This window comes from Mandrillus leucophaeus, unplaced genomic scaffold (genome assembly GCF_000951045.1).
Source record: "Mandrillus leucophaeus isolate KB7577 unplaced genomic scaffold, Mleu.le_1.0 Scaffold2, whole genome shotgun sequence".
NCBI classification, from domain to species: Eukaryota; Metazoa; Chordata; class Mammalia; order Primates; family Cercopithecidae; genus Mandrillus; species Mandrillus leucophaeus.
In genome coordinates, this window is record NW_012102031.1 from 3,872,269 (window position 1) to 3,878,783 (window position 6,515).

The window sequence follows — 6,515 nt, forward strand, 5'->3', positions numbered from 1 at the left end:
CCCGTCTCGGCCTCCCAAAGTGCTGGGATTACAGGCTTGAGCCACCGCGCCCGGCCTCATTTTTGTATTTTTAGTAGAGATGGGGTATCGCCATGTTGGCTAGGCTGGTCTCGAACTCCTGACGTCAAGTGATCCACCTGCTTTGGCTTCCTAAAGTGTTGAGATTACAGGTGTGAGCCACCATGCCTGGCCTAGTTGGTCTATTTATATCTTTTCCCATACAAACATTTTAGATTTTATGTAATCAAATAGATCTATATTTTTGTTGAATGTCTCTGGATTCTCTCTTTTAATTACAAGGATTTTCCTGATTTCTGTTTTGTACATGTCTTCTGGATTTTCTTCTAAGATTTTAATTTTTTACATTGAAGCTTTGAGCCATCTGGACTTTATTTTTGCATATGGTATGAAAAAGGACTCAATTTTCTTCCAAATGGATAGCCAGTTGTGTCAGCACCATTTATTAAGCAGTCCAGCATGTCCCCCAAAATTAAGGCTGTTGAGGCAGAAATAATTTGATAAAGGTTTGTTGGAAGCCAAATGTGAGGATCGACCCAGGAAGATACACCAGCAGGGTTGGGGGTATTTCAGAGTCTGTCACAAGGTTTTTTAAGGAAAGTTTAAAAGAAGGGAGGAGGAGCTGGGCGCAATGGCTCACACCTGTAATCCCAACAATTTGGGAGGCCGAGGTGGGTGGATCACCTGAGGTCAGGAATTCCAGACCAGCCTGACCGACATGATGAAACCCGGTCCATACTAAAAATACAAAAAAAAAATTAGCCAGGCACGGTGGTGCCTGCTTGTAATCCCAGCTACTTGGGAGGCTGAGGAAGGAGAATCGCTTGAACCCAGGAGGTGGAGGTTGCAGTGAGCAGAGATTGTGCCACTGTACCACAGCCTGGGTGTGTCACGAACAAAAATACATCTCAAAAAAACAAAACAACTGCAACAAAAAACAACACGGGGGAGTCCTTTCCTTAGAGGGTACGATACAGAGGTTACCCTCATGGGGTACAGATGACATCATACAGGCTAAGAATGTCTACACACAAGACAGTCAGTCGAACTTCAGACTTCAGCTCACCTTAAAAGAAATTAGTGTCCTATTTAGTGTCTGCAGGTTACACACTAATCAGTACATCAGTCATTTGAGAAATTTATAAGATTCTTTAGTTGGAGACGGAATGTCACCATCGCATCAAAAGACTGTTGCAGAATCCCAAAGGGTAGGTTTGAGTGCCTGACACGCTGTAAGTCAAACACTGACACATGGGAGCTTAGGAGCAGAGAAAGGTTTATTCAGTTTGGCCACAGCCTGAGGATGGGAGAGCCAAACTCTGGAATCTGACCTGCCTTTGTAAGGTGGGTAGGGTGGGAGGTGAGAGTCCCCCATGATCAAAGCTGCTTGCATCCCTTCGCCAGTCAAACTTCTGGACATCGCCAAGGAGGTCGCATGACCTGAGGATCTTCGTTCTTTAAAAGTAAAACAAGTTCATTAATCTTGCGGGCAGCCTCCAGGGGGCAGAATGTGAAGTTAATCAATTATTAGTGAATTGGTGAACACCCTCTACTTAAATGACCGCACGTGGAGGAAGAAAAGAACAGAGAGGAAAATAAGTAACAAACATCTTATGATTATTGTAGCATAGGCTGGGTTACTGCTCCCAAGGCAGATTACTTTGGAAGCCTGCTTACAGTTAAATGTGACTCGAAGGTTATCAACAGTTATTCATTCAATTACTAATGAATTTTCTGGGTAGTGGGTGGGGGATTCCCCGAACTGAGGACTCTTTCCCGTTTCAGACCATATAGGGTAAGGTACAGATGTTGCCATGGCATTTGTAAAACTGTCAAGGCACTGGTGGTAGCGGTAGCCTTTTCGCACGAGAATTAATTATAATTAGCACATAATGAGCGGTGAGGGTGATCAGAGGATTTGACAAGTTTGGTCCCGGCCTCTTTACCGCATCCTGTTTTATCAGGGGGTCCTTGTGATCTGTATCCTGTGAAACCAGCCCTGCTGAACTACCTCAGTATGAAAATAATCTTAACCTTTGAGAAGAAGCCAAAAAAAAAAAAAAAAAAAAAAAAAAAAAAAAAAAAAAAAAAAAAAAGAGAAGAAGCCTACAGTTCTAATTGATAGTTATATTTCCTGGTAATAATATTGTAATCAACATCTTTGTATATTCCTTAAGCACTTAAATACTTAAAAAGGAGGCTGTGTCAACCCTGAAGAGGATCATTGAGACTTTACTCATCTCCGTCCTGCATGATAAAAGAAAAATAGAAGTCTGTTATTCCAGTAAATTTATTTTTTAATTAAGAGATCAAGGCCAAGCATGATGGCTCACGTCTGTAATCCCAGCACTGTGGGAGGCCGAAGTAGGTGGATCACCTGAAGTCAGGAGTTCGAGACCAGCCTGACCAACATGGTGAAACCCCGTTTCTACTAAAAATACAAAAATTAGCTGGGCATGGTGGCGAGTGCATGTAATCCCAGCTACTTGGGAGACTGAGGCAGGAGAATCACTTGAACGCGGTAGGCAGAGGTTGCAGTGAGCCGAGGTCGCGCCACTGAACTCCAGCCTGGGTGACACAGTGAGATTCTATCTCAAAAAAAAAAAAAAAAAAAAAAGGAGAGAGAAAGATTAAAAGTCTTAGATTTGCTTGTCTATTCCTATGCCAATATCTGTCTGTCTGTCTGTCAACGAAAAGAGTCAAACTCTGTAAAATATTTGAATAGATTTATTCTGAGTCAAATATGAGTAAGCAAGGCCCATGACACAGCCTTCAGGAGGCCCTGAGAACATGTACCCAAGGTGGTTGGGGTGCAGCTTGGTTTTACATACATTTAAGAGGCATGAGACATCAATCAAATACATTTGAGAAATACATTGGTTTGATCCAGAAAGGCAGGACAATTCGAAGTCAGGGGGCTTCCAGGCTCTAGGTAAATTTAAACATTTTCTGCTTGATAGTTGGTTTAGTTTGTCTAAAGGCCTGGGATCAATAGAAGGAAAATGTTGAGGTTAAGATAAAAGATTGTGGCCAGGCGCAGTGGCTCACGCCTGTAATCCCAGCACTTTGGGAGGCCGAGGCGGGTGGATCACCTGAAGTCAGGAGTTCGAGACCAGCCTGACCAACATGGTGAAACCCCATCTCTACTAAAAATATAAAAATCAGCCAGGCGCTGTGGCGCGCCTGTAATCCCAGCTACTCGGGAGGCTGAGGCAGGAGAATCTTTCAAACCCAGGAGGCAGAGGTTGCAGTGAGCAGAGGTCCACTGTACTGGAGCCTGGGTGATAAAACGAGACTCCGTCTCAAAATAAAATAAAATAAATAAAATAAAATAAATATTGTGGAGACCAAGGTTGTTTTGAAGTCTCATAGTGGCTGCCCTTAGAGACAAAAGATGACAAATGTTTTCTGTCAGAACTTTAAAAGGTGCTAGACTGTCAGTTACCACCGGTAACACTCAGGTCTGGATGACAGAGCAAGTCTCCTTCTAAAAAAAACCCAAAAAACTAAAAACAAAAAACCATCTCTGATCCCCGAGTTTTCAGTGAGACTGATTTGAGTAATAATAAAATTTCAGTCTCCTGCACAGCCTGCTCTGTATGAATTACTCTTTCTCTATTGCAATGGCTCTGTCTTGATATAAATTACCTCTGTCTAGGCAGCAGGCAAGGTGAACCCCTTCAGCGGTCATATTGGAAAGTAAGTCATGAAACAGAGGGTTAAATAAAACTCGTCTGATGAGAATTTATGGTTTATAGGGTATGACTCCCGAGACCCCTTAGGTAGGAATATGGGCAAGATTAAAAGCAAATAAATAAATAAAAAGCAGAGCTTAGTCCTCATATCTACCTACCTATCTATCTATCCATCCATCCATTCATCTATCCATCCATCTATCCATCATCATCTATCTGCTTCTGAGACCTGAAAGGCTAGTAAAGGTAATCAAAATATCCTTCGCTGATATATTTTGAGGTGGTCGCCCCTGCAAACAGAAGCAGCCCTGCAAAGCAGTCTTTTATTATTATTATTATTTTGAGATTGAGTTTCACTCTATCCTCCAGGCTGGAATGCAGTGGCATGATATCTGCTCACTGCAACCTCCGCCTTCTGGATTCAAGCAATTCTCCTGCCTCAGCCTCCTGAGTAGCTGGGATTACAGGCACACGCCACCATGCCCAGCTAATTTTTTTTTTTTTTTCTATTTTTAGTAGAGATGGGGTTTTGCCATGTTGACCAGGCTGGTCTTGAACTCCTGACCTTGGGTGATCCGTCTGCCTCGGCCTCTCAAAGTGCTCGGAGGCAAAAGCGGTCTTTTGTAGGGGGAGATTTGCATGTGTAGAAAATCTGCATTGCTGCAGCCTGGTTTTCTCTGAGGCCCTCCCTTGTCCAGATCTAGGAAAGAGGAACTGAGAGTCTGACACCCTGAAAGTCTGAAAGAAACATTTACCATCTTTTTCCTCCGAGGACTGCTACCTGTGAGTTTCATCTTCATAACAAGATCACCTTTGCCAGCCAGGCTGCTGCTTCTCCCCTTCCCATAACCTGTTTTGCCAGGATCCAAGCCCCAAATCTTTCTCTAATTACAAGATGGTATATAAGCTGCTACAGCTCTTTGTGGGGTTGGAGTGCTCCCTCTGTGGTTCTCCGTCATGGACATGTTAATAAATTAGTATGCCTTTTCTCCTATTCATCTGCTTTGTGTGGACTAAGCTCTGATTTTTTCATCTTGCACAAATTCCTATCTAAGGGATCTGGAGAGTCATGCACTACAAACCATAAATTCCAGGAAGTGCTGGGAATATAGGTGTGAACCACTACACCGGCTTCTTAACCGTTTTTAAGTGTACAGTTCAGGGGTTTTTCTTTTTTGAAGATAGGGTCTCACCGTGTCGTGCAGTGGTGCAATCTCAGCTCAATGCAACCTCCACCTCCCGGGTCCAGCGATCCTTCCACCTCAGCCTCCCATGTAACTCAGATGACAGGTGTGCACCACCAAGCCCGGCTAATTTTTTTTTTTTTTTTTTTGTACTTTTGGTAGAGACAGGTTTTTACCATGTTGCCCTGGCTTGTCTTGAACTCCTGAGCTCAAGCGATTCGCCCTCCTCAGGGAGGCTGGGATTACAGGCGTGAGCCACCTCACCTGGCCCAGTGTTGTTAACTATACTTCCATTGTTTGGTGACAGATCTCTGGAGGTTTTTATCTTGCAAAACTGAAACTCTATACTCATTGAATGACAACTCTCAGTTTCCCCCGCCCCTAGTCCCTGACAGCCCTCGTTCTACATTCTGTTTCCTTGAGTTTGACTGCTGCAGATATCTCAAGGAGGTGGGATCATGCAGTATTAGTCTTTTTGTGACTGGCGTATTTCACTTGGCATAATGTCCTTCAGGTTTACCTATTTTGTAGTGCATGACAGAATCTCCTTTTTAAAGGCTGAATGATATTCTACAATGGTATATACCACCTATTTTGTAGCATATGACAGAATCTCCTAATATTCTACTGTTTGTATATACCACATTTTCTTTTTAAAAATACTTTATTTGGCTGGGTGCAGTGGCTCACGCTTGTAATCCCAGCACTTTGGGAGGCCGAGGGGGGCGGATCATGAGGTCAGGAGATTGAGACCATCCTGGCTAACATGGTGAAACCCCATTTGTACTAAAAATACAAAAAATTAGCCAGGCATGGTGGCACGTGGCTATAGTCCCAGCTACTCGGGAGGCTGAGGCAGGAGAATCACTTGAACCAAGGAGGCAGAGGTTGTGGTGAGCCGAGATCATCCCACTGCACTCCAGCCTGGGCGACAAAGCGGGACTCCATCTCAGAAAAAACAAAAACAAAACAAAAAACACTTTATTTCATTTTTTAAACTTTTATTATAGGTACGGGGGTATATTTTTAAACTTTTATTATAAACTTTTATTATAGTCATGACAGAACCTCCTTTTTAAAGATGGAATAATATTCTACTGTGTGTGCATACCACCTATTTTGTAGCATATGACGGAATCTCCTAATATTCTACTGTTCATATATACCACATTTTCTTTTTAAAAATACTTTATTTTATGTTTTAAACTTTGATTGTAGGTACAGGGGGACAATGAACAGTTTGTTACACAGGTGATGAGGACTACACCGTGATTTTTTCATCTTGCTCAAATTCCTATCTAAGGGATCTGGGGAGTCATGCCCTACAAACCATAGATTCTCACTAGATGGGTTTTATCTAACCCTACATATTGTGACTTACTTTCCAACCTGACTCTGGCATAGCATTACGAGACAAGGAAGAAAATAAAAATATTTTATCTTAAAACATGTTTCTTTGCCATATCTTGAAATGACCCTACAAAGCTGTCCTTTGTGGGGGAAAATTTGCAACTGCAAAGAATCTCTATTAATGTAGCTAGGTCTTTTTCTTCCAGGCCCTCCCAATCCTAAACAGATTAACTAGGAGTCTAGCACCTTTAAAAAATATGAATAGGGC